The sequence below is a fragment of the Suncus etruscus genome, chromosome 16, assembly GCF_024139225.1.
Source record: "Suncus etruscus isolate mSunEtr1 chromosome 16, mSunEtr1.pri.cur, whole genome shotgun sequence".
Lineage (NCBI taxonomy): Eukaryota > Metazoa > Chordata > Mammalia > Eulipotyphla > Soricidae > Suncus > Suncus etruscus.
The window spans coordinates 68,403,096-68,418,935 of record NC_064863.1 but is presented as its reverse complement, the minus strand read 5'-3'; the positions used below and the strand labels follow the sequence as shown (position 1 = coordinate 68,418,935).

Sequence of the window (15,840 nt, the reverse complement as noted above, 5' to 3'; positions counted from 1 at the left end):
AACAAGTAATGAGGAAAATAATAGCAGAGAATTTTCCCACCCTCTGGAAAGAGGCACCTGTACAAATCCAAAGGCAAAAGAGTTCTGAATAAAATAGACCCTAATAGATCAACACCAACACATAGTAATCCAAATGGAAAAAAAAAAAGAACTAGAGAGAGAAATGAACTCTTTTAAACATGAAGAAAAACAAATGGAGAAAAAAACCTCAAGTACAAAAGAAGTAACATAAGAATCAAACCAGATCTTCTGATCAAAATAATTCAGGCAAGAAGATTTGCATAAAGTCACAAATATAAGAATTATACCAAGCACCCTATAAGACCACATCACAACAGAGATCAAGATTTACTATAAAAATAAGATGTAAGGAAAATCTTACAGCTGGAGATTAAACAACATGCTGCTCAATAACAGCTAAATCAAAGGAAATAAAGGAAGAAATGAAAATATTTTTTGAGATGAATGACAATGAAGAAACAACTCTCAAAATCAATGGAACACAGCAAACTAAGTAATTAGGGGGAAACTCATAGCAATACATGCTTATGTCAGAAAAAAGAAAATGAAAAAATCAGCACCTTAAATGGACACCTCAAGGATCTGGAAAAACAGCAGCAAAAAATCCAATATGTAGAAGAAAAATAATAAAAATCAGAACAGAAATAAACAGCATAGCAATAAAAAAACAATACAAAGAATCAATGAGATCAGGAGATGTTTTTTGTTGTTGTTTGTTTTGTTTTTGAGGGGATCACACCCTGCAGCGCTCAGGGAACCATATGGGATGCTGAGATTCAAACCACCATCCTTCTGCACGCAAAGCAGATGCCTTACCTCCATGCTTTATCTTCGACCCCAGGAGATGAGTTTTTAAATTAATAAACATGATAGACAAACCACTGGCAAAAAAAAAAATCACAAAGAAAATAAGGGAAAACATCCAAATAAATAAGATAACAAATGAAAGGGGAGAGATTACAACAGAACCCTCAAAATACAAGATATCATGAAGCCTTATTATGAATAATTGTAATCAGTGAAGTGAGAGAACCCAGAAGAAATTGACAGATTCCTGAAAAAATATTATCTCTGGAGACTTAATAAGGAGGAAACAGAAAGCCTAAAGAGGCCAATCACATCTAAGAAAATTGAAGTAGTAATAAAGAAACTCATAAGAAAAAAGTCCAGGACCAGATGGTTTACAGGTGAATTCTAACAATCATTCAGAGGAAGCACTACCATTGATCCTCAAGGTCTTCCAAAACATTGAAAAAACAGGAATCCTCCCTAACTATTTTTATGAGGTTAACATCATGTTCATTCCCAAAGCTGGGCAAAGGTGCCACCAAGCCCAATCTCATTAATAAACATGGATGCAAAAATCCTCAACAACATCTTAGCAAACCGAACTCAACAATACATCAAAAGGATTATACACAATGACCAAATAGTTTCATCCCAGGGATCTAAGGATAGTTCATTATATGCAAATTAGTCAACATCATAGACCACATCAACTCAAAGAAGAAAAAAACCCGCATAATTATATTAATTGACTCAGAGAAGGCATTCGACAAATTCCAAAAACCCATTCATAATGAAAACACTCAGCAAAATGGGGTTGTAAGGAACCTTCCTCAAGATAGTGCCAGCTACCTATTAAAAGCCCACAGCTAATATAATCCTTAATGATAAAAACTGTAACTATTTCCACTAAGGTCAGTTACTAGGCAAGGCTGTCCATTGTCTCCTCTCTTATTCAACATAGAAGTCTTAGTAATAACAACCAGTCAAGAGAAGGGCATCAAAGGAATCCAAATAGGGAAAGAGGAAGTCAAACTATATTTGCAGACAATATGATGATGTACATAGAAAAGCCTAATGAGTCCAGAGAAAAGCTCCTGGAAGAAATAAACCAATACAGCAAAGTGGCTGGCTACAAAGTCAATATACAAAAGCCAGTCACATTATTTTGTACAAATAATGAAGCAGAGGAGAAAGAGATAAAAGAATCCATCCGTTCAAAATAGTATCTAAAAATATCAAGTGCCTAGGAATCAACCTAATGAGAGGTAAAAGACCTATACCACGAAAACTTCAAAACGCTTTAGAAAGACATTGAAAAGGATTGAAGATATTGAAAGAACATCCCTTTGCTCATGGGTAGGAAGAATCAACATCATCAAAATGACCATATTACCTAAACTACTATATGAACTCAATGTAATCTCTATCCAAATTCTGACATCATTTTTTTAGGAATTAGAATAATTAATTATAAAGTTTGTGTGAACCACAAAAGATCTAGGTTAGCCAAATTTATATAGAAAAACAAGAAACTGGGTGGCATTTCTTTACCTTATATGATCTAAGGGCAGGTTCCACAACCTCATCTCCTAATGGTGAGATGAAATCAGAGACACTCCATCTTTTGATCTGTAAAAAAAAACAAGATCATTAATAACAGAAGACTGGCTGCAACAACCATGACTGAGCTGAACTTCTGGAACCACAAAGACTCTATCCTAGACTTTGTCCTAGGACCTGTGCAAAAACCAAGATCTCTAATTACAGAAGATTGACTTTGACGATCAAAACTGAACAGAATATTTCCTGGCACCATAAAAAGACCTTAGGTTTGACAATGAACATGGCCATAGCCTGTACTTTATCCCATGACAGTATGCTTCAAGGGTGGAGAAACCCTGTTTCTCCAAGGAAATTTTCTTTCTAATTTCCCCAATTACAGTCAAGGAAATTTCCTTTCTAATATCCCCAATTACAGTCCTTATGCAAAAAAATAAAAGAATAAAAACAAAAATAAAAACTTGCCACACAAGCTCCCCTTTCTATTTTTTAATTTTTTTCTTTTTATTTTATTTCTTTCTTCTTTTTAAATTTAAATTCATAGCTTTTAAACAGGGGCTTATCCTTACCCAACTTTTTTATTCAACAGAACCATAGAACATAAATTAGCTTTTCATGCCTCATAAATTGAGAAAAAAAGTGGATGGTAGTAGGGGCAAGCAGTCTCATAAAAATTGAGTGAAAATAAAAAAATGATCAGCTCTAAATACCCAACCCAAAGTCAACGACAAGAGAATTAAGAGACCCAAACTACAATAAGCTATTCACAAAAGGGACTTGTTATACTAGCAGTCCAGGTAGCTAAGGGTGAAGACAGGGGAAGCATGATGAGGGGCAAAGGAAGGTCAATACTGTTGGTGGGAATTGTGCTAATTCACTGCCAATATGTACCTTAAATATAATTGTGAAATATTTGTAATTCACAATGGTTTCAATAACAATTATTTAAAAAGTACAAAATAAACACACCCATCTCCATTGATGAAATTAAAACGGTAATCAAATGTCTGCCCAAAAACAAAAGCCCAGGCCCAGAAGGATTCACTAATGAATTCTTTCAAACTTTCCAAGAGGAACTACTACCAATCCTGGCAAGACACTTTCATGAAATTGAACAAACAGAAACACTTCCAAATATCTTTTATGAATCCAACATCACCTTGATACCTAAACCAGACAGAGATGCTATGAAAAAAGAAAATTACAGACCAATATCGCTGATGAATGCAGATGCAAAGATCCTCAACAAAATCCTGGCAAATAGGATTCAATGCCTCATTAAATAGATCATCCACTATGATCAAGTAGGTTTCATCCCAGGAATGCAAGGATGGTTTAACATCCGTAAATCTATCAATATAATACACAACATCAACAACAAGAAAAATAAAAACCACATGATCATATCAATAGATGCAGAGAAAGCATTTGATAAGGTCCAACACCCATTCTTGATCAAAACTCTCAGCAAGATGGGAATGGAAGGAACCTTTCTCAATATAGTTAAGGCCATCTACCACAAGCCAGTGGCAAATATTATCCTCAATGGAGGAAAACTAAAAGCCTTCCCTCTAAATTCTGGCACAAGACAAGGCTGTCCTCTCTCACCACTCCTATTCAACATAGCACTGGAAGTACTTGCTATAGCGATTAGGCAAGAAAAAGATATCAAGGGAATCCAGATAGGAAAGGAAGAAGTCAAGCTCTCACTGTTTGCAGATGACATGATACTCTACTTAGAAAACCCTAAAGACTCTACCAAAAAGCTTCTAGAAATAAGAGATTTGTATAGCAAAGTGGCAGGCTACAAAATTAACACACAAAAATCAATGGCCTTTCTATACACCAATAGTAATAAGGAAGAAATGGACATTAAGAAAACAACCCCATTCACAATAATGCCACAAAAACTCAAATATCTTGGAATCAACTTGACTAAAACTGTGAAGGACCTATACAAAGAAAACTATAAAACTCTGCTCCAAGAAATAAGAGAGGACACACAGAAATGGAAACGCATACCCTGCTCATGGATTGGCAGGATTAACATCATCAAAATGGCAATACTCCCCAAGGCATTATACAGATTTAATGCTATCCCTTTAAAAATACCCATGACATTCTTCAAAGAAGTGGATCAGGCACTTTTGAAATTCGTTTGGAACAATAAACACCCTAGAATAGCTAAAGCAATCATTGGGAAAAAGAATATGGGAGGAATAACTTTCCCCAACTTTAAACTTTACTACAAAGCAATAGTTATCAAAACAGCATGGTATTGGAATAAGGACAGGTCCTCAGATCAGTGGAATAGGCTTGAATATTCAGAAAATGTTCCCCAGACATACAATCACCTAATTTTCAATAAAGGAGCAGGAAATACTAAATGGAGCAGGGAAAGCCTCTTCAACAAGTGGTGTTTGCACAACTGGCTAGCCACTTGCAAAAAATTGAATTTAGACCCCCAGCTAACATCATGTACGAAGGTAAAATCCAAATGGATTAAAGACCTCGATATCAGACCCAAAAACCATAAGATATATTGAACAACACATAGGCAAAACACTCCAGGACATTGAGACTACAGGCATCTTCAAGGAGGAAACTGCACTCTCCAAGCAAGTGAAAGCAGAAATTAACAGATGGGAATATATTAAGCTGAGAAGCTTCTGCACCTCAAAGGAAATAGTGCCCAGGATACAAGAGCCACCCACTGAGTGGGAGAAACTATTCACCCAATACCCATCAGATAAGGGGCTAATCTCCAAATTATACAAGGCACTGACAGAACTTTACAAGAAAAAAACATCTAATCCCATCAAAAAATGGGGAGAAGAAATGAACAGACACTTTGACAAAGAAGAAAGACAAATGGCCAAAAGACACATGAAAAAATGCTCCACATCACTAATCATCAGGGAGATGCAAATCAAAGCAACGATGAGATACCACCTTACACCCCAGAGAATGGCACACATCACAAAGAACGAGAATAAACAGTGTTGGCGGGGATGTGGAGAGAAAGGAACTCTTATCCACTGCTGGTGGGAATGCCGTCTAGTTCAACCTTTATGGAAAGCAATATGGAGATTCCTCCAAAAACTGGAAATCGAGCTCCCATACGATCCAGCTATACCACTCCTAGGAATATACCCTAGGAACATAAAAATACAATACAAAAACCCCTTCCTTACACCTATATTCATTGCAGCACTATTTACCGTAGCAAGACTATAGAAACAACCCAGATGCCCTTCAACAGACGAATGGCTAAAGAAACTGTGGTACATATACACAATGGGATATTATGCAGCTGTCAGGAGAGATGAAGTTATGAAATTTTCCTATACATGGATGTACACGGAATCTATTATGCTGAGTGAAATAAGTCAGAGAGAGAGAAAAATGCAGAATGGTCTCACTCATCTATGGGTTTTAAAAAAATGAAAGACATTCTTGCAATAATAATTTTCAGACACAAAAGAGAAAAGAGCTGGAAGTTCCAGCTCACCTCAGGAAGCTCACCAGAAATAGTGATGAGCTTAGTTAGAGAAATAACTACATTTTGAACTGTCCTAATAATGAGAATGTATGAGGGAAATGGAGAGCCTGTTTAGAGTACAGGCGGGGGTCGGGTGGGGAGGAGGGAAACTTGGGACATTGGTGATGGGAATGTTGCACTGGTGAAGGGGGGTGTTCTTTATGTGACTGAAACTCAAACACAATCATGTATGTAATCAAGGTGTTTAAATAAAAAAAGTACAAAATAGTGATAAAAGTAACCATTTACAAAAAGAAAACAGAAAAATATTTGCTATGAACATAAACAGAAAATATTGATCTTACTTTATCCATATAATTATGTTTTTTCTATCCATCTCTCATTCAAAGTAGTTCCCACGTTTCTTCTTGATATTCCTGATCATTTCACTTTGCATTACAGATGATTGACTTTTATTTACAGCGATAAAATGAATTAAAATGCTTTTTGATTCAATATTTTCCCAAAATTTTTAAGAGAGTTTGGAGTTGGTTCTGTACTAGCATCATTTTATTAAATAAGTCATAAAAAGATTAATGTCCATACTATGCCATATTCATTATAATATCTTAATATATCCCTAGCCTAAAACTGATTTTGCTGGTAGTGTAAAAGTACTATTTCAGAAGTTAAAATTTAGATAGTAAACTAGGATTAAATTTCCTATCCTCATGAATATAGGTTTTTATTGTTCATATTGTGTCTTGTTTTGTTTTTGTTATTGTTTAAGTGTTTGCATTTGTTTTGTTTTATTTGGGATCCATACTCAGCTATGCTCAGGTCTTGGGCTCTGCACTCAAGAGCACACTCCTGACAGGTTCAGGAGATGAATGGGCTGTTGGGATCAATTGAACCCCAATGGACCTTGTGCAAGGCAACCAACCTACTCCCTCTCATATTGTGTCTTTAAACGAAAAAGAAAAATGCCCCCTCACTAGTAAAGGCAGTCGTATCAGACAGGCTCTTTGCTTAGCAAGCAGAACAGGATCTACACTGTAGCCCCTTAGCACTTTGTGTAAGAAAATACAAATCATAATTGTGAGCAGCAGTGTTCTAAATAGCCCTTTAACCTATTATAATACCCAGTCTTTATACATGCACTGTTGAAAGTTATATTTTTAAAGAATAAAATTAATTGCTAAGATTAATTCTTATAAAATAGTTGTACTATTTTCAATATTCAATATTTTATCTTATAAATAGAGCAATTAAATTGTAAATTATTTTTGTCTTCATCTTAGCTTTTGGGTAAGATTCATTTATATATGTATTTGTTTCTTTGTTCACTTATGCACCTCTATTTAGTTTTTTTAATTACTCTAAAGATTATCTACTTTCAATTTACAACCAAATTCAAACTCCTCCATCCTTGCCACTATGAATACCACATTTTTTGTGGAAGAAAACTGTATAATCACAATGAGTGGTAATTTTCTACTAATATTCTTGAGACTACACCACATAAATGTTTTATTCATTTATTTTCTCTATATTTCAGAATTGTTTGAAGTTGATCTTTAAAGAATAACCCTAACAGTATATTCTTAAAACATTGATGTATTTAGTCCCCATATATGCCAATTCCTGTGCTTTGTAATTAGGTACTACTGTTAAAAGATGTCAACACACTTTTTAATGAACATATACAGAGATTGTCAGAGAAATAGATGGATACTATGAAATTAGTGATAATTTAGAGAGAAATTTTCTCCAATAGGGGATATGGAATGTTGTAAAGAAGATCAAAACATATTATTCACATCAAACCTATGAAATCTAGAGAGGTTGCTTTGAGAAAGGACTGAACTTCAAGAAAGGAAAGAAGTTGGTGGGAAAATGGGAACAGAAATAAGAGTAGTTTGGTGAGTTGTAGGGAAGTAAGGAATAGTTGTGTGGAAATAGTGATAGATTATGATTATTTTAGGATATAATTCAACATAGGATTAATAGCTCTAAAGAAAGTTTAGAGTAACTGGAATATGAAATGCTACGAAGAAAGTAATATAAAACAAAACAGAGGTAACAGGGGTATTTTTTTAAAGTTTTGCTTCCTGCATCACACTAGCTTTCACAATTATAGATCCTTACTACAAACTTAGAGCAAATATTTTCCTAATAGCTACAATATACTAGGATCTATGATGCAACATATTTTCAAAATTTATCAATAAAAAGCTTCCACATCTAAGGAGTTGATATTTAAAAAAAAAAAGGGCAAAATGCCTGAGCATATAGTAAAAGCAATCCTTGGCAATAAAAAAAAAATTCAGGGGAATCACTTTCCCCAAATTTAACTGTATTATAAAGTGGTAGTCATTAAAAGAGCTTGATATTCTAATAAAGACAGACCCTAAATCATGGAATAAACTTTTGAATATCCAGAGATAAACTCATAGATTTATGAACAATTAATTTTTATAAAAGAGCAAGAAATGCAAAGTGGACCAAGGAAAGCCTCTTCAACAAGTGACACAACTATAAACATGCTTGTAATCATGGTGCTTAAATAAAGATCTATATTAAAAATATAAATAATAATAAAATAAACAAAAAACTTAAAACTAAGCCAAGGGGAGAGTAAATGAACCTGAAAGGAGTCTATAGTTAATCCCATGACAATACTCTTCAAGGGTGGAGAAACCCTGTTTCTCTTAGGCCAAGGGAATTTCTTTTCGAATGACCCCAATATTCACTGTGCCTGTGCAGGAGGGAAGAAAAAATAAAAGAAAAATGGCAAAAAAGCACAATTTTTTATTTATTTATCTAGTTTTTGCCGATTTATTTGTTTTGGTGTGGTTATTGAAGTTGTTGTCTCCGTTCATATTTATTTTTTTCTTCTTTTCTTTTCTTCCTTTATGTGCTCTGCCATGTTTTTTATCTCAAGACCATGGCCTTTATGTGGTGCTTATCTTTATTGTTGGAGTGTTCACTGGATGTTTTATTTGGCACTTCTTTTTGTACTGTTGTGGTGTTCCACCTCCTTTAACCCCTTCGTCTCTCAAAAATAGTATGAGAGCTTTCAGAAAGACTCTGCCCAAAAAAATAAATAAATAAAAATAAATAAATAAAAAAGAAAGACTCTGCCCATTTTCGCGTATTTGATTTTTCCCAGTTTATTATTTATTTATTTATTATTATTTATTATTATTATTATTATTATTCAAACAAAACCACATAACTTGAACTATCTTGTCCTGACTCCCAAATAGAGCTGGAAATAAGGAAGGTACCAAGACCAAACAGGTGTAGGACCACTAAGTAGTCAGCTAGGCATAGAGGGGACCACTTATTCTGGCAACCCCCGGGGTGAGAGAGGAGGATATGGGAGGTAGGACGGGAACAGAGGTGGAGGGAGGACAATTTGGTGATGGGAATTCCTCTGATTTTATGTTAATATGTACCTAAAATATTATTGTCAATGATATGTAGGCCACTATGATTAAAATAAAAATTATATTAAAAAATTAAAACTAAGAATAAAAAAACGTAGTGCTGGGAAAACTGACCAACTACATGCTAAAAAAAAAATAAAACTCAAACCTCACCTTCACATCGAACACAAAGGTCAATTAAAAATGATTGAAAGGGCGTGATATCAGAACTGAAGCCATAAGGTAGATAGAGGAAAACAGAAGCAGAACACTCCAGGATATTAAAGATAAAAGCATCTTCAAAGTTAAAACACTATTGGCCAAGAAAGTGGAAGCAAAGATAAACAAATGGGAATGCTTTAAACTGAAAATCTTCTGCACTTCAAATAAAAAACTTACTAGAATAAAAAGGCCACCCACTAAATGGGAGACACTATTTACCCAATACCCATCAGATAAAGGATTGTACATCTGAAATATACAAGGTACTGATTGAACTCTGTAAGAAAAAATATTATCTAACCCTAACAAAAATGTGAAGAAGAAATGAACATACATTTACAAAAAGAATTACATATGGCAAAATAATATATGAAAAGTTTTCTATATAATTAAATATCAGGGAGATGCAAATTAAATGATGTGATATCTCACAGCACAGAGACTAGCACACATCACAAAGAACAAGAACAATCAGTGCTGACATGGGTGTGGGGAGAAAAGGACTCTCATTCTATGCTGATGGGAATGAAAAATGGTAAAAATAATATGGACAATTTTCAAAAAGCTAGATATTGAGCTTTCATATGATCCAGACATACCACTCTTAGGGATATATCCTAGGAACTCAAAAATGCAATGCAAAAATGCTCTCTGAACCCTTATATTCATTGCAGCACAATACAATAATCAGAATCTGGAAGAACCCAAGTGCCTGACAATAGATGAGTGGCTAAAGAAACTTTGGTGGTGTATTTACAAAACGGAATACTACATAGCTATTAGGAAAAGTGAAGTCATGAAATTTGCTTATACATGGATTAAACTGGAGATAATCATGCTTAGTAAAATTACCCAGCAGGAAAGAGATAGATATATAAGACATATAAGAAAAACAAGAGACAGCATTGTAACAATATTCAGAGACAATAGAATTAAAGGTCATATTTAGATAATAGAATTAAAAGTTCCTATCCAGACCAGGATAGGAAGTTCTCCAAAAGAAAGGTGATTGCAGTTAAAGTAGAGAAGGATCTACTAAGACAATGATAGTTGGAACTGACTGCTCTAGAAAATAACTCAGTACTGAAAGGCAAGAGAGTGGCATGCAAGGCACTCCTCCATTGACAATAGTGCAGACCACAAAGTGGGGGGGGGAGAGGCAAATTGCCTGCCCTAGAGACAAGTGGTGGTGGAGGGAGTGGGGGATGGAATGGAAACCGGTGTCATTAAAAACAGGAAAGAACATTGGTGAAGGATGTTGTACATTGTATGACTAACTCAATAATGAACAATTTTGTAACCATAATGCTTAAATAAGCAATTAATATCATAAAAATAAATCATTCAGTAAAATAAGATGGAGGAAAAAAAGTAAAACTTAGGGGTTGAATAGATGGATCAGCACTGTCCAGTTTGACACTAAAATCCAGATCTATAGTCTGAAGCTAAATTTTAGAACTCTACCTTATTTTGTTCTCAATACCACTGTTCTAAGCCAGAGCCTTCCCCTTTACCACAAATTATTCAACAAATTATATACATGATACTCCTTTGTTCAAACACTTTGCTATCTCTGTCACATCTGCAAACAAAGAACCAGAACCAAGGATGATGCTTTAAGTTCTCCTGTTGGATGTCTGGATTAGCAGGGGAGTTTCACTGAAATTTTTCAAATTAAGCCAGTGATTTATACCCATAACACTACTAAAGCTCTGAAAAAGAGCACGGCCTTCTTTTCTTTTAGATCTTGTACTATAATGTTTTATGCCTAAATGCCTATGACGTTCTGAAATTGATGAGTCCCTACCTCTACATCGTACATCCTGTTCTAATATATTCCTGAGGTAAACTAAAATTCCAACATGTAGTTAAAGAGTCCTGATTCCTTCATTTATTTCTAATGAGTCATTTTCTACTCTCTGGGGAGACTGCTAAATCCTTTCTCTAGTTTTTTTTTCATTATATTTGTAAATATAATTTTATTTTAGGTTGTTGGATTGAAGGTTCAGTAGTAAGGCAGTTGCCTTGTGTGCTGCTAAGGTTTGAAACCCAGTACTCCACATGGCCCCATCAATAGGGATCTTTTGATGCAGAGGCATGAGTAGGCTCGAAGTACTGTCTACTGGGTGATACTACAAAGTTTTCTATTTTATTTTATGCATAAAACATTCCAGCACCACACCCTCCAGTAGTGTCAAATTCATTTCACCATTGCGAGTCCCTATCCTTTACATCCTTGCCTTTTTGCCCTGTGATAAATTGCTCTATGTTTATGTTGCCATTGGGTATTTGTTAATCCCTTACTATTCTTCTTTATAACCATATAGGAAAGAGGTCATTTTGTATTTGTTTCTCTCCTTTTAGCTAATGTCACTCAGCTTGTTACTCTACAGATCCATCCAAAGAGCAATAAATTGCATTATTTCATCTTTTTTAATAGTCCATAAACACTATGTTGATTACAAGTTTTGGATGTATATATTTTTAAGGAAGTTTTTATTTATATATTCCTCCAGTTTTTTAATGATATAGTTGTGGGGTTTTTTTCATGTTATGTTCTACCATTGCTCCATATTATATTATCTATTAACCTTTTGTCATATGTGTGGTGGACAGATATTGTCTACCTTTTGGTGGAGTGTCCTTTTTTTGCTGAACTTTTGTACTATAGAAGCTTCTTACTTTGATGAAGTTCTTTTTTTTAAATATCTTTGCTTTCAGTTGCTTGACTAGTGGCACTTATCATTAAATAAACTTATAAGTTTATTAACAAAGTATTCTGCCTATATTTTCCTTGATATAATTTTGTACGTGACTGAAAATTGTTCAGTCACATACAAACAATGTATTCAGACTTCTAACAACATGCACAAAGTAATGAAAATAATCAAATACTAGACCTGAATTCAAAATTATATCAAGGAATATTTGTCCACCATGCCGCTGAATTCTGTGTTGAATGAGTATTCATTTCTTAAACTCTAATGAATGATTTCTTTTTTGGGGGTCAATTGTCTTAGTAATCTTATTCACAGAATACACATGATGGATAAAAGCATTTTTAGCAAGCATCTTTTAATAATTATAAATGCCAGATTTCATCAGAAGCCTAGAGCAAGTATTATCACTGTGAGACAAACTAAATGCTACATGTGTCAATATTTACACAAGCAGATTACAACAGTGTGGTCTCATCAGTTCAGCTATTGTGTCTTATGAGCTTAACTAAATTTCAAACTCCATAAGGAACTGCATTTTCCCCTGAAGTTATTAAAGGGTAGATTTCTTTTAATTAAACTCATTTGCATGACTAAATTACATTTAATTACTCTCATTCATTTCACTAATACCTTTCTTTGATTGGAGAAGGAGAACTTTTATCATGGATAAAATAGAATGATTTGGATTCCTATGTCAATACCAGAGTCGCTCTCATTTAAATTTATTAATAACTAGATCAAAATTTCATTCATCTAATATTACCACAAACATGATCCATGAATCCTGGATAAGCCCATCTACACTGTTCCACAGTTTCTTCATCAAGTAAGCATTTATAATACCAAAAGCAATCATGAATATTTTTGACATTCCTTACAAAGGAAATTATCTTTTCAATGCTTAAAACACATATGAAGTCTACAATAAATTAGGATATTATAATTAGAAATTAGGAAGAAGAAGAAGAAGAAGAAGAAGAAGAAGAAGAAGAAGAAGAAGAAGAAGAAGAAGAAGAAGAAGAAGAAGAAGAAGAAGAAGAAGAAGAAGAAGAAGAAGAAGAAGAAAAGAAAAAGAAGAAAAGAAGAAAAGAAGAAGAAGAAGGAGGAGGAGGAGGAGGAGGAGGAGGTTTATTCTGTGTTATTTCTTTTTGTAATCTTGTTGATACTCCCTTATTTTTTGTTTCTGTTTTCTTTTGTTTTACTACCTTTTTCTTCTTTTTTCCCTTCCTTTTTCTAAATGGATATTTATAACGCCTAGACGGACTCCTAGTTTTTCTCATTTTTGTTTGCCTTTTTTTTTTTCATCTTCCCCAAATTTGTACCAAGGACAGACAGTCAAATGTTCATTTGTTGGAAATAAAAAGTGATCAGACGTGAGTACCAAATCCAAAGTCAATGACAACAGAATCTATACTCGATCTACAAAAAGCTGTACAAGGTGGTACAGTTGCACTAGCATTACGGGGGTAAAGGAGGTATATGTGGGATGCATGATAGTAACAGGTGTGGAGGGAGGACAACGCTGGTGGTGGGAATGCTCCTCACTCATTGTCACTGTGGTCCTCAAATAATATTGTGAGAAAATTGTAATTCATTTTGACCACAATAAAAATTTAAAAAAAATAAATCTTTTGAAATATCTTTAAAAAGATGATAAAGAAAGGTTATTCTAGGACAAAGTGATTCTGTGTTCAAAGACACTCAAGCAAATAGGTGACACATTTGTAAAACCCTAGGTTGATTGGTTCAAGTTTTAACTTTAAATATAGTTTTAAAAAAAATAAGGAAATTTGGAGATCAATTTATTCAGTGGATTAGTTGGCTTACAACAGATAAGTAAATTAACTATATTTATAAATAAGAAAAATAATAATACAGAGATATGGAAAATAAAAAAAAGTGATCAGACGTGAGTACCAAATCCAAAGTCAATGACAACAGAATCTATACTCGATCTACAAAAAGCTGTACAAGGTGGTACAGTTGCACTAGCATTACGGGGGTAAAGGAGGTATATGTGGGATGCATGATAGTAACAGGTGTGGAGGGAGGACAAAGCTGGTGGTGGGAATGCTCCTCACTCATTGTCACTGTGGTCCTCAAATAATATTGTGAGAAAATTGTAATTCATTTTGACCACAATAAAAATTTAAAAAAAATAAATCTTTTGAAATATCTTTAAAAAGATGATAAAGAAAGGTTATTCTAGGACAAAGTGATTCTGTGTTCAAAGACACTCAAGCAAATAGGTGACACATTTGTAAAACCCTAGGTTGATTGGTTCAAGTTTTAACTTTAAATATAGTTTTAAAAAAAATAAGGAAATTTGGAGATCAATTTATTCAGTGGATTAGTTGGCTTACAACAGATAAGTAAATTAAACTTTTAAGCCTGATATTTTGAGCCACACCTAGTTGTGTTCAAGACATTCCTGGCTCTGTGCTTAGGGACCTTATTTGATATTGAGGATCAAACCTGAGATTAAATCAAGGTCAGCTGAATGCAAGGTAAGTGCCATATTCATTGTCCTATCTTTCCAATTCCAAATAAGTAGAAGTTTGAGATATGCTTTGGATTATTTTGGGGAGGGGCCACACCCGTTTGATGCTCAGGGGATACTCCTGGTAAGCACTCAGAAATTGCCCCTGGTTTGGGGGAACCATATGGGAGGCCGGGGAATTGAATCGCGGTCCTTCCTTGGCTAGCACTTGCAAGGAAACACCTTACCTCTGGCACCACTCACCGGCCCCAACTTTGGATTATTTTTAAGTGGCATTGTAGTGCAGTAGTATTATTAAAATATGGCAAATAAAATATATTTGTGAATTAAAAAATATAAAGCATCTTGACTTAGACTTGATTTTAAAATATCACTATTCATGAATTGGCCTTGGTTTTAGACCAGGGATAATAAAATAATACTGCATATTTTGAAGTTTTCATAGTTTTACTTATTTATTTGAGATTTGCTTTATTTCCATTTGTGAATCTTCTAAGTGACTGAGTCTTGTTGATTCATAATCAAGGAATTTGCCGTCTCTATTAGGATTAAGAGTATATAACTTTTGACTTAGATTTTTGGGTTATTTGTAGGATTTGGGGGTTATTTGGAAATTTAATACTTAGATTTTAAAAAAGTATTCATATATTTTTACAGGAAGAGTTGAACCCACTTTCATCTCTACCCAAATTTATTCCCAAAAGGCATTTGACATTTGTGTATACTACAATAATACTTACAATAGCCCAAATTCATAAACAAAGTATCCAAAAACATATGACTGTATAAAAAATATACACAATAGCTTTGAACTGAGATGAAGAAATGATGAAATTGTGCAATCTGCCATTATATGGATGGTTTTAGAAATTATCAGGCTGAGTAAAGTCAGCCTAAAGAAGAGGTATAGTTAAGTTATAGAATGATTTCTTTCATATGTGAGGCATTAAAAAATTAATATATATTATATAATATATAATATATGATATAATATATTATATCATATATTATATTATATAATTATTATGATAATTATATATTATATAATTAATTATATTAAATATAATTATATAATAATTAATATATAATATAATATATCTCAACAGAAGATGAGAA

The 15,840-nt window shown here is 33.8% G+C and overlaps 1 pseudogene; it reads right to left on the bottom strand.

Moving 5' to 3' along the window:
* The window catches only part of LOC126032197 (60S ribosomal protein L12-like), a 97,106-nt pseudogene that overhangs the window by 1,472 nt on the left and 79,794 nt on the right, over positions 1 to 15,840 (bottom strand).